This window comes from Hesperophylax consimilis, chromosome 23 (assembly GCF_061612785.1).
Source record: "Hesperophylax consimilis isolate HC1 chromosome 23, BYU_Hcon_1.0, whole genome shotgun sequence".
Lineage (NCBI taxonomy): Eukaryota > Metazoa > Arthropoda > Insecta > Trichoptera > Limnephilidae > Hesperophylax > Hesperophylax consimilis.
In genome coordinates, this window is record NC_142858.1 from 12,548,241 (window position 1) to 12,562,146 (window position 13,906).

At 34.3% G+C, this 13,906-nt stretch overlaps 1 protein-coding gene across 10 annotated transcripts in view; it reads left to right on the forward strand.

Annotated features, from left to right (window-relative positions):
* The window catches only part of LOC149412336 (5'-AMP-activated protein kinase subunit gamma-1-like), a 334,414-nt gene that overhangs the window by 279,006 nt on the left and 41,502 nt on the right, over nucleotides 1-13,906 (forward strand). The gene's annotated exons all lie outside the window — the stretch shown is intronic.

Consider the following 13,906-nt stretch of genomic DNA (forward strand, 5'->3'; position numbering starts at 1 on the left):
ATTCGAATTCGCGCTAGAAACATTTAGTAGCGAGGGCCGTTAAAGTTTGTAAATGTTCTTTCATCAGTGAAAGAACAGCTTAGTGATTTTAGAACTTTTTAATTCCCTGAGTTATAAGAATCTATCTCACGGAAAGTTTACAATCTCACTTGGGGCGGCACTTGAGTTTGATAAACTTCTAGTTAAGTCTCGTTTGCGATCTAATTTACTATAGTAAGAAGATTACTAATGCGTTGTTTTGTATTTTCGTTTACTTGAATTTTAAATTACGTACGTGCGTAAAGTTAGAAGCTTTTTGAGTGAAACTGAAAAAAACTTCTCTTGGTAAAGGTGACGGTAAAGGTAAACTACTGAAGAGATATGTGAATGGAAATGTATTGGCAGCCTATCTCTGTGCACAAATTAAGGTCAATTTTATCTTACTTGAGGTGATTTTGATTGAACCTTTTCAAATATCGGAATTATTTCTTGAACTGATATTCATTTTTATTAGCCTATCTGGGACCAGGAGGCAAAAGGTCTTATAAATTGGAGTTATCAATTTTCTTGTAGATGTAAAAATTGCGTTAAAAATCAAAATTTATCAGATATAGATTTAATTTATTTTTAATTAAAAAATAAATAATCTTATATAGATTAAATTTTCCTTTCAGAGGTCTCAAGTTTCAAGTGTGGCGGTGAAAAATTTCCTGTTATTTGCTAACATTATGTCGAAGTTATCTTCTCCCAGATATTTTATTCACATAAATAGTTTTTATGGAGGCCACAAAAATAACTATTGCTAATTTATTAGAAATCTCTTCCAATTATTCAAGGGCATTGCAAGCCCTTAACGAATTAATAAAATACGAATGTATTATGACGATGTCGGAACACGCGTTAGTTAAATTTTTAACATTTTCGCATTTTCTCAGTATATATTATCAAGGCAAGTGCAGATCCATTAACACGTGTTCCCATGTGTTAGGAATTAACTTAGTTTATCAGGAAACGGCCTGGAATCTCGTTTTTAACCGGATTATAGATAATTTGAGATTCTTAATAAATTAGGAATACTCATTTTTCTCCCTGCACCTTTGTCCGCCATCTGTCAAAACAGAATAATAGTTTTTTCTCTTGCCTTCTTGCGAATGAATATGATAATATGTTCATTTGTTAACCAAATTTTACGCAAAAATTGCTGCAACAAAGACCTTATTAAAATCGAGTAAATAATCTACTCTTTCTGTTGTAAGGAAAATGTGACACGAAAGAATAAATCCACACGGGCCAAAAATTTTAATTTTGACAGATCATGAAATAACACATAAAGTATAAATACCACAAAACGGTATGCTAAAAATATCATAACTGTTAGAATTTGATTTGATACCAAAACGAAGAATAATAATAATAATATTCGGCTAATTTATATAGCGCCGTTTTCGTGAAAAATCACCTCAAGGGCGATGTACAAATATATTTATTAAAAAAATAATACTAGAACTACTGACTTAAAACTATAATAGTGACCCACATCTAAGACTTATATCTAGTGACGAATTTCGTGTAAAATTGAAAAAAAACGTTTATTAGAAAGGGGGAATTTATCTAAAATCAATCCGATTAGCTCGAGTATTTTAACAATCTGATCATTTTACAGTTTTTAGATTGCGAATACACTATCTTAACATCACATTATTTGGTAACGGCACATGTTCACTCGATTTGTAGGTCCTTCAGATGTATTAGACACACGTGTATCTTCTGTCTTTGTCACTTTCAGTGGGATGGAGCGAAATGTCTATGACATATTTTTAGTGTGTTACAAATAGTGCACGCATGCCATTTGTATTGTATTTATGCTCTGTTCATATTTGTAACAAAAAAGCTTCTGGTTTCCTTTTCCAGCCAGTTACAATAATTTGCTGTGGCAAAAATGGCGGCACTTTTTATTGCTGTAATTCTTATATATTTTTTTTATTTATTTATTTATTTAATTCAAAAAACAGTTTTTACATAAAAAGCATACTCTGCACATCTCACTAGGGCATTCCTGTATCAAGATGTGCAGCTTTACAATAATATCATTTAAAAAATACATATATGTAAATTTAAAATAATAACAACATTAAATTAAATTTAAACAAAAAAAGAAAAGTTTATGACACGGACGTTTCGAGACCGGTAGACAAAAATAAACAAAATTTTAGTAAGAAATGTATGAAAAAAATAACAACAAAAAACAAAAAAGTCAACAAAAGAAAAGAAAAGAAAAGAAGCATTATTAAGTAAGTTGGCAACAATAATATTCTTCTGTTAACTAAAGTACAAGGTACCTGTGCTGGCTTATCAGACACAGGCATAGGAAACCATACTGACAATTACAACATGGATAGTATGAATAATAGGTTATAAGAAAAAGAAAAAATAAAAAATAACTAGATAAAAAAAGGTAAATAATAACCGATAGGTAAGTAGATAATATTATAATAAAAAGTAAGTAAGTAAATATTTTAGCTAGACAATAATTAAAGTAAATATTAATACGATAATTAAGTAGATAATAATAATAATAAGTAACATAATAATAAATAACCAAAAGTTATTTTAGAAGTAAATAAGTGCATGCGCAGTAAGTAAATAAGGATTGTATCGAAACAGAGCTTCCACAAGGAATTATGATATAAGCGACAACATGGGTGATCCAAAATCATCATTCTCAGCTAGTACGGAGATTTTGACCATTTTCTTGAATGAATTTAACGTACCTATAGTTTTTATATTTTCTCCAAGCATATTATATAGCAACGGAGCTTTATATGAAAAACTCCTTTGTCCGAAGGATGTTCTGGTATACACCGGCTGATACATTAAAGAAGAACCCATTCTAGTGCTGCGCACTTGTTGAGATCTTTTGGCAGTAATAGTGTTGTTGAAAAATTTACAGAGAGCCTGTATTATGTACAACTGCCTTATTGTCATAATTTTGCTTTCACTATATAATAACTTTGATGGATACATAAAATTTCTCTTATACATTATTTTTAAAATTAATTTTTGCGCAACATTCAAAGGCTCTAAGGTAGTCTTGTTACAAGAACCCCAACAGACAACATTATATGAAAGCATTGATTGAACTAGAGCATAATATACAGTTTTTAATGTAACTTTGTCCAATATGTTTCTTAGATTTTTGAAAATGTAGGCTAGCCTTCTTATTTTGTTTCTTAATGTAGTAATGTGATTGTTCCATTTTAAATTTTTATCAATAATTAAACCCAGGTATTTGATGTTGTCTACTCTTTCCAAAGATTGACAGTTACACTCCTGCACACAACAATGTATTTTTAATGAACGTTCCAAAGATGGTTGATTTACAGAGGAAATGCTAAAAGTAATATATTTAGTTTTGTTCATGTTTAAGGTTAACAAGTTTTGATCAAGCCAATTTTTGACTGCCCTTAATCCTGCCTCGCACTTAGCATACGTTTCGTTCATATTACACGATATCGTTCATATTACACGATGCTGGTAAATTAAAAATCTAAGTGTTATTTAGTTATAAATAATATAAATTGTTTAGTTATAATAATATGATGAACTCATGCGCTAAATTAATAGAAATGTTTTATGAAATAAATTGCGTGTTCCAATGTGTATTTAGAAATTAATTTTTACGGAACTAAACTCTGTTAATTACAGAGGCTAATGTTCGCACAGATAAGTTGGCAAGTTGTCAGATGTTTCGAAGCAGCGCTTGAACACGAAAATTTTACCAACCGGAACCGTTATTATTTCCCGGCGGATTAGCGTGCCATGACCACTATTCAAATTTCTCTTTTTTCGTATTTTTTTAATAGACCGATTATTTTTTAAATATTTATTTCGCCCCATTGTTTGTATACAACTGCTGGAGATTACTCTTGCAGGAAGGATAATTTTTGTTAGGTACCTAACAAATATCTTCTGCCGTAAAATACAGAATCGGAAATTAAAATACCTGGACATTTTTACCGAAGTTTGTAAATTGCGTTTTTATCACGTCCCTGGATTTTGACTGGTTTTTTCATCGTTACGTATTACGGAATATTGGTAAGTTGTATATTTATAACATTCAAATTTATCAAATACAACTGTCGAACCTTTATATGTTTTAAATTGATTGTTTAGATCAAAAGGAAGTGTATTTCTCTTGTATGTCCCATCTCTTCGTTTAATGAAACAAAGTCTGATTTCGTAATCGTTCGTGTGCAAGATTAATTTTGTAGTGTCTAAAATAGCTTACATAGAGTATTTTAAAGACTAGACTTTTAAGACTATTTTATACAATTATAAAACATTTTATTACAATGGCAGAGTTATTTTAAAATTATTCTTTATACGTAACTGAACTGCCCCAGCTATAATCTTTTATATTTGAATATGTCCACTGTAGAATCCGCTTGATTAATCTCCATTCGTATTCTGGACAAGAGGAGTACATTTTGTTCACCGCTGCTCTTCTCACTAGGGAATTCACTGTGTTGAGATGAACAGCTTTACAATTATATTCAATCAAATAAGTAAATCATCTAACACATACATAGATGCATCACGTCGAATATGGGGCTCTTAAGGTGATTCACGACAGAAGCTACGATATGGGCAATCCAAAATCACCACTCTCAGCCAGTATGGAATTTTTTACCATTTTCTTGAATAGTTTCAACGAACCTATAATTTTTATATTTTCACCGAGCATATAATAAAGCAACGGAGCTTTATAAGAAAAAAAACTCCTTTGTCCGAAGGATGTTCTGGTATTCACCGGCTGATACATTAAAGAAGAACCCAATCTAGTGTTGCGCACTTGTTGTGACCTTTTGGCAGTATCAATGTTGTTGAAGAATTTACAGAGAGTCTGTATTATGCAGAACTACCTTTTTGACATCATTTTACTTTCACTATATAATAACTGTGACGAATACGAAAAACTTTTCTGATGCATTATTTTTAGAAATTAATTTTTGTGCAGTATTTAAAGGCTCTAGGGTAGTCTTGTGACAAGAACCCCAACATACAACATTATATGAAAGCATTGATTGAACAAGCGTACAGTAAACAGTTTTTAATAATGTAATTATTTCCAATATAAGTGCATATTGGACATAGACACTTGTAATACAGTCTTGAAGATGTATTTAACATTTATGTTATGTTATGGTAGATACTACACTTAAAAAAATCTAAACTTTTTATCTGATATACGTGGTAACAAAAATAATCTAGAAGTAACGGAAAGTGTGTACATGTTTTTTTATGATTTCCAATCATAAAAATATATATACACACTTTGGACAAAAAAATGCCCACCTACAGCATGGAACGCTATTGCTTTCATATTATAGACTTTAGTTCTACCTCGACATTTCGCTACTCTTGCTGAACTGACTGAAATCATCAACCGATGTGGTACGAACTTCAGGAACTACGATTTCAGGAACTCCGCGCTCCGGTTCGTTACGGATATTGTTGAATCCAGTGCCTGCTTTGCGGTAACCACGTTACACAAGCGCTGAACAGTAAATATTGACCACACTACTCTATCTCGAATATCCGAAGGAGTGAGGGGAGCTATCTTCAACGTGGGCTACTCGAATCGCTCAACACGCCCGGAGGTAACAACGCGAATCTTTATTATATAGTTTCGCCCTGTCAACTGACATGCAATATCTTCCATTGAACAGCTGAGCCATCAGAGTTGACAAACAATCTGAAAGCACTTTGCGGAAGCAAACACAATTATTATTACCGTCAACCCGTTTTAACTTCTAACTCGCGTTAACCGTCTTTTCAATCTTACACTTATGTATTTGTTCGTTTGTTTTAGATTTACAAATTATTCTTGCAAAGCATTACATAGGAGTATTTTTTAGAGTATTTTTGTCGGATTATTTTTTTACCTATCTGAGATCATGATGAAAGTAGACTGAATGCTGTATAAATGAGTTCCCTGAGGCGAACGTGTGGTAAAACCATGTATGATCGTGTAAGAAAGGTGGAGATCCGCAAAGAGTGCAAGATGGTTGGGCATGTAGAGCGAATGAGTGAAGAAAGGAGTATAAGGAGAACATATGATGCAAATGTGAATGGCAGCAGAAGTCGTGGATGTCCGAGGAAGACATGGCACGACCAAGTGAATCAGATACTTGAGTCGGGCCATGTCAAGAGTCAGAATAATAGAAAATTATGTATGAGACGATGTATGAATGATGAGACGATGTAAGGATGAATGGGACAAGGAGTGTGTGCCAATACCGAGTTGTTTGGCTATCCGTCCTCTCTGCCTACCCCCTCGGAAAAACGGCGTGATGGTTAGTTAGTTATCTGAGATCTACGGTACAACACATTTCATGGTAAGGTTAGTAGATACGTACCTGTTTAATATCTCTCAAAACTTGAGTGTTTTTTTAAAACATTGGTTCTCCAAAAATATTACAAAAATAATTTTGAATCATTTTTTACCTCACACTGAAAATACAAAAATATTATAGCGGAGGAGTAGATAAATTTTAGCAATATTTTATTCGTTCGTAAATTTTTTGACAAAATAAAGAACTGCTTTTGTATTTAACAACAGGTTTCAGTTTCCAATACCTATCTTTTCTCGGAAAAAACAATTACCTACCCATAGATTAATATTTATTGGATCCAATTCTTTCTGTTATTCGAAACCTCTTCAAATTTCAGAAAATTGTATATTGTTGTTTAAAAGATATTACAAATATGTTTCCTTGAATTCATAAACGTATCTAAAACTTATTTCGACAATCGTATCCAACTCTCAAATTCACATAAACCTAAATCGAAATAAAGGGGGCCATGGATCTGACATTGCTGCTATTCCTTTATCGAAAGTATTATGTTACATTTACGATCGAAGTTACTGTTTTACCTTTGAATGAAATTTGAGGTGAAGTGAATAAAGTCACTTCTCAACCCGAAAAACATTAGTTATAAAAGCAACAAAGATCTTCAAATGTATTGTATATCTTCAAATATCTCAACGGTTTGCCATATGCGAGGGTCATTCAGATAGTAATGTTACAAGGGCTCCCGAGGCCGGGATAATTTTTTCGTTTCGAAGTTGGCGCACCTGGCGTGCAGGGGGGGATTCTTATGGTCAGTTTGTTTGGTCTTGCGTGTTGTCGGCCATTTTGTTCAGTCACAGTAAATTCTTCCGATGGAGACTAAATTTCGTGCGAATTTTTGAATCGTTTTGCACAGGAGGAAGAAGCTTTTCTGAACTCTATCGTGACGTGAGTTGAGGCGTCGGTGTGTAACTACAACCCAGAATCCAAAAGACGCCACTAAAGACCACTTTAGTGGCGTCATTCATCTTTCCCAGCCACAAAAAAGTTCAAGACAACCCATTCAGCTGGAAAAGTCATGACATCTGTTTTCTGGGATCAATAAGGGGATCCTTTTAGTGGATTTTTTGCCAAAAGAGACTACCGTTAATGCAGAGGCTTACTGTAATACCCTAAAATAGCTATTCATACCCGCAAAAAGGCAAATGCTGACCTGGAAAGTCAGCCTCCTGCATGACAACGCCAGGCCCCAATCGCCAGGCACCACACCGCGCGAGTTTTACAGTAGCTGCTGACGTCGTTTGGATGGGATATTGTGACCCACCCCCTATTAACCCGACTTGACGCCTTCACTTAACTAAAAGAGGTTTTGGGTGGGAAATGTTTTTCCAACGTATAATTACCTCCTGCAGTTAGCGCACTTTACTCGGATACCCTTCCCCGGCAAGGAAGAGGTCCTGTGTTCAATTCTAGATGAATCTTTGAATCTTTTTCTGATCAGGAAGTCGAGGAAGCTGTGAAGAAGTGGCTGAAAGAGCTGGTGGTTGAGGTCTAAGACACTGGTTTGCAAAAGCTTGTGCCCTGACTACAGAAATGTGTCGATCTCTATGACGATTACGTTGAAAAATAGTTCAATATAGTTGTGAAGTATCCTGGAAATTTAATACAAGCATTTTTCGATCCTTAATTAATGTTGTAACCTTACTCTCTGAATGTCCCAGGTATGTTTCACCGGGAATCGGTTTTCATCTAATTTTGATAGTTATGGCTGGTTACTATCAATATTTGTTGTGTTTTCTTTCTGCTGAAGGTCTCTAGATTTTCGAAATCGTTATTGAGTCACTCGATAAATTGCTGATTATAATTAGTATCGTGGATTAAAAAAAATTAAATAAATGCTAGATGTTTAAAATAAACTGATTTAAATGGCAATAATTTACGCCGGGCAAATATTATTACAATTTCATAGAAAGCAATCAGTTCGACAGAGTAAATTAAATATATTATAGTTATGTATATACAACTAACTTTGGACTAATCTAATAACCGTGATTAATTTTTAGATTATTCATAGAAATTCAAATTTACTTTACATACATAGAAAGTTCGTTGTTTGACAGAGTAATTTAATCTGCAATATCTATTTGACAAATGCATTGATTATTGTGTTTAATTTTGATGTTGTTTTCTGCGTTTATTTGACAGCGATTTCAGACCGGTGTCAGCACTATTGGTACACCAACATGCAAGCTTTAATAATACCTCTTGAGATTACCACAGAATCAATTCAGAAAAAAATGATTCGTGCAAAAAGGTTTCCACAGATTTGATTTTAATTAATATCGAACTTAAGAAGGCGAAGGCTGAGAAAGGAGATCTTCTGGACAGTTTTGACGTAAAATCTCTTTTCACTAATGTGCCTCTAGAATAATCCTTGACAATGAGTTTGGACACTGCCACAATACGGGATAATTTGCATTCCGGGGTTATGATATATTATCAAAGCAAACGCAAGGCGATTTGCCTTGATAATATCTGTATCATGTTCCGACATCATGATAATAATATATTCGAAATTTACTAAGTTTATTAGGAAACCTTCGTAAGGCCTGCAATCCCGTTTTATACCGAAATTAATAATACTTTGAAGAGATTCTTAATAAATTTGCAAATGTCATTTTTAGGCAGCAACAATATCCGAGTTGTAAATTGACAAAATATATAATGGGGAATCTATAGTTTTTTTTTAGTTAGGTACCCGTGGAAAAGTAAGGAATGCAACAAAAGGTCATAAACTCCCGACTTCGCCATTTGATAAAAGTCGATCAGTTGTTTACGTTCGCCATCGAAGAATCTGAATTGCTCGACCGATCTGATAAAGAATCAAATCATATCACAAATGTGTTAGGTACTCACTCGAGGTGTTACTGAGAAGCAGTCGGTCGTAAGTAGTGTGAGTGCGGGTGGATTGCGCTTATCGGCTCAGTAGCGGGTCCGTCAGTCCGCCATGACGCCCGAGAGCCTCGCGCAGGAGCTGTCCGTGGGCCTGGCCCTGTTGTTCGCGTCCTCGCGCAAGCAGCGCAAGACCTCGGCGCCCGGGGCCGGCTCGCCCGCGCGCAAGGTCTCCTCCGATCTGTCCAAGAAGCACCCCATGCGCAAGTTCTCCACGCCTGTCTACGGAACCGACCCAAGCGCGACAATCACAAACGCCAAAGAGAAAAGCAAACGGAAAACAGTTTCAACTGTTGTTGAACCGATCGCCCGCGAATTGGTAACTAAAGAATCCAATCGAGAGTTTATTTCAAAAGTGAGTGTCCGGCACGTGAATGTAGCTGAAGTTGTTAGAGTGAAACAGAATATTGAGAATGACAGACTGTTCCTGCCGGTACCCTATCGGAAGTTCTCTTCCCCGGCACCTCGGAAAGCCGCGACTCCGATGAAGAGGCGGACTGGCGTAGTGGAAGCGGCCCCCGAGTACTCGGGCCTGGTGCTTCCTTCCTCGCAGGATGGGGACGGATGGATGTCCCGCTACGCCACGGACCTCCGAAGAGGAGTTGTTAGGAAAATATCCTGGGTATGCTGATTTTACATCTAACCGTCCGAAGTTGATTATATTTCATTTGGAGAGGAATACTTTAGGCGCAATTAAAAGAATGTCAAACCAAGCAGAATAAAATTATACCAATTAATAAGGTTTTTTCAACTACCTACTTCAATTATAAATAGAAAACACCTACTACTAACATAATCACTTTGTGGCGTCATTTTTATTAAATAAAATATCTAAGTTTTAATAAAAAATATATCAACACATTTCAGATACCTTGTTTTCTACATCAGAATATTGTAATTGATTCGATTATATAGTGTACAATGGAAATAATATTTTTTTCTTCAATAGTTTTAAAATAAATTATAAATTTATATTATTAATTTGTGTCCCATTTTAATTAAATAATAATGCATTACATTATTTTAACTACTATTATTATACTATTTTATATGTAAAAATGTTTTTAATTTGTTTGATAGCCACAAATAAATAGACGATTTTGGTTACGACTTTTGGATTGAAAGTAGCTAATAGTTCTATAATGAATGTGACTTGCATCAGAATATGTTAACCTTTCCTAGTAATTTTTACTGTTTGTTGGAATAATATTATTGTTTAAAAAATCCATCTAGGTTATGTAAATAAAAAATAAACAATCGAACAATAATTATAACTATTGAAGTGCGTATTGATGATACCATTCAAACGTTATCTTATCTTTAATATATAAATCAATATATCATTATTCGTCGACAATTTAAGTATTAGTACAAAAGTAATAATATAATAATATCGACATAATAATATTATTATGTATAAGGCACTTTATGGTGTTTCTAGCAAAATGTAGTTACATTAACTTTTAGTTTTTTAACCATAATACATCTATTTTCATTAATAAATATTTTTTTGAGTGAGGATTGTTACTTTCTCTCCAGGGACTGACTGTTGTGAACTTTTAAAATGACTTTTAAAATATTTAAAAATATATATTTTTTGGTTTGATTGAGTATTGAACCCCCTCCCGGGGACTGTGGTTAACCACGCTATCATTTAGTCCAAATTCCGATTGGATGGTACCGAGATTTTACTCGTTCATGAATGCTCTAAATATTTACTACATAGTAGAAGAGAAATGTGTTTGTGCATGAGTGCCACCAAAAGTTGATAGAATGCATTATCATCGACAACAAGTCTACCTGCGAGTTTCAGCACGATCGGATGTCGAGAAGTAGGTTAACTTCCACTTCCAAGATTCCACTTCATCAATCCATTAATTTTTATTATTTAAAAAAAAAATCCCGAAAAATCTATTCCAAATATGATGTAGATTCACAAGTTTTCCGCTTGTACACCTGGCTACTCAGATCTGGTCACCAAACAGGGCTAAACCCTTTTTAATCAACTTTTCAATTCTGAATTGTGGTTTTACACCAGGGCGATACTGAGAGTATTTTCCAATCTGGAACGTGCGGCGAGTTTATTATATTGAATTTATTACGAATCAATTGTGAAACAACACAAATTAATCAAATAAAATTTGGACCCGCGACCTTCGGCTTGATAATTGAAAGCCTTACTTCGGTCCATCATTGTCTTCCGCGGTGTTTTGATGGCTTTTTCGATGTTTGTTTGGTAAGGAATTTTATGAGGGCCTTGAAATGAACTCTCCACGTTCTTCTTTCAATCTCGAATTGACGTATTTTGTTGTTGATTGCTCGATAGCAAATAAATGAGTTGTTATGTAAACCAACTCATCGTTTCTTTGAGTTGGTTTCTTGGAAAGTGGCATTAGACCCATTAATTTTTACATGAATTTATTCCTTCACCTCGATTCGGTGAAATTGAATATTGGTTCACAATGAACGGGGTGGTTCAAAAAATTTCATTGGGTAGTATCTACACCATTACTTTTTTGCGTGAAAACGTGCTTTCGTTCGTCATACTTATTATACTCGTTGGGCATACTTACCTAACCTTCCAGTATGTATGGTTTGGGGACGGGAAGGAGATGGGGAAGTAGGCTATTCAGATCCGGTCACCAAACACGCCTAAAGCCATTTCAAGCCACGTTTTGATTCAGAATTGTGGTCTTTCACCACGGCCATACTGACCGTAGATATCTATTACTATGGAGCGTGCTATCATCCACCCTATTGTATATAATTAATATGAATTTAATGTGGTATAACACAATTTAATTACATAAAACTTACTTGTATAGCCTAAATAATAAAGAAAAATAAATATATATATATTATATAATATAGCATAAACTTTTTAATATAAGTGTGTTTGTCGGAAGTGACTTGCCAGGTAAGTATGTTTTGGTATCTTTTCTAAATAACAAATGTAGATCCTAGGAAATAAATTGTACAGCGCCCTTGAGGTGATTTTTCACAAAAACGGCGCTCTACAAATTATCCAATTATTATTATTGTTATATTATATAATATAAAATATATATTATATAGAAATGTCGAGATTCACAAAGAAAGCAAAGGTTGATGTAAGAGTAATGAGTAAGATAAAAAAAGTGATGCGTTGATGTAAGAGTAATGAGTAAGATAAAAAAAGTGATGCTCAAGGGAGTGTGAGGTAAAAAAATAACGTGAATGTGAATGATAGAAGATGTCGGGGACGATGTCAATAAACTAGCCGAACCCTATGTATATTACAGAGATTATAATTTAAAACACAATATAAAGTTACAGTTAACGAGAAATAGCAAAAAGTGCGTAAACGTAGCAAGGAGTGTGCGCTGAGGCCGAGTTTTTGTGGCAGTCCATCTATCTGCCTACTCCCGAGGGAACGGCGTGATGGTTAGTTAGTTAGTTTTACATATATTTTATTTTTACTTTGAATTTTTTACCTTCGGTGCCTTGTCCTCTTTACATTTGCACTCATCATGGTAATCGTCAGCGCTTTCACACTACATATTATAATATAATATCAACAAAAGATGGATTTGTTTAATTCAAATAGAACTAACTAAGTAACTAACAAGCACGCCGTTTCGAGAGGACGGACCGCCAAACTACTCGGTTTTGGCACACACTCCTTGCCTAATTCACATTCATATATCGTCTCATACATACTCCTCTTTTAATCTGACTCTTGACACGGCCCGACTCGAGTATCTGATTCACTTGGTCGTGCCATATTTTCCTCGGGCGTCACATTCACATTTGCATCCTACTAATGAACCCCTCAGACTAATTTGTTCAATTTCAACAGCTCATTCAGTCTCATAGAAATTGTTCCGTTTCCCTTACTGTCATGGTTAGAAATATGATCTAAACGTTGGTAGAAAAAGAAAGCACCACGCTTTTTATTCAAATCTTGAAGTTACACCTCTGGTTCTGACCGCAATTTGATAAAAAAATATGTTGGTGATTTTTTTTACGTAAAAAAATAAGGTACCAGTAATGTTTGTACTATATTTGTCTAATACAAGGGTATTTTTTCACTAATTTTAGTTCAGGGTGTGGACGAAAATCGTAATGCGAGCCATTTTTATAACCTTCTTATGTTTGCATTAAAAAAGTAATATTTCTGAAATTATGTTTATTTTTTTATACGTTTTTGTCGAAAAGCGGAAATACTCAGACCTTCTGATAGAATTTGCCAGAAGCCTGAGAGGGTTCGTACATGTGCTTTAATTTGAAGTATGTTTAAGTACTTGTTTATTGACTGCACAATGCATGTATACCATCATACTTATCATATATGTACATATATTACTTATGTTGCCCCACGCCGGGTGGCCTTGTGGCGATCTAAGCTTAATCAGTAGCCTCGATGTACTTAATCTCTCAAAGTGGCTACTTGTCTTTAAGAAATAATATTATTACGCTCTATAAATTCTTGTGATATGCACCTAAAATAGCTTCAAAGACATTATTCATAAAAAAGTGATTTATTTGTACCATTTCACAATTTATTCATTTAAAGTATATACCTCCCCATTACGTCCCGCCTCACTATATTTGTGATGCTATGGGGTCACTGAAAAAGAAAA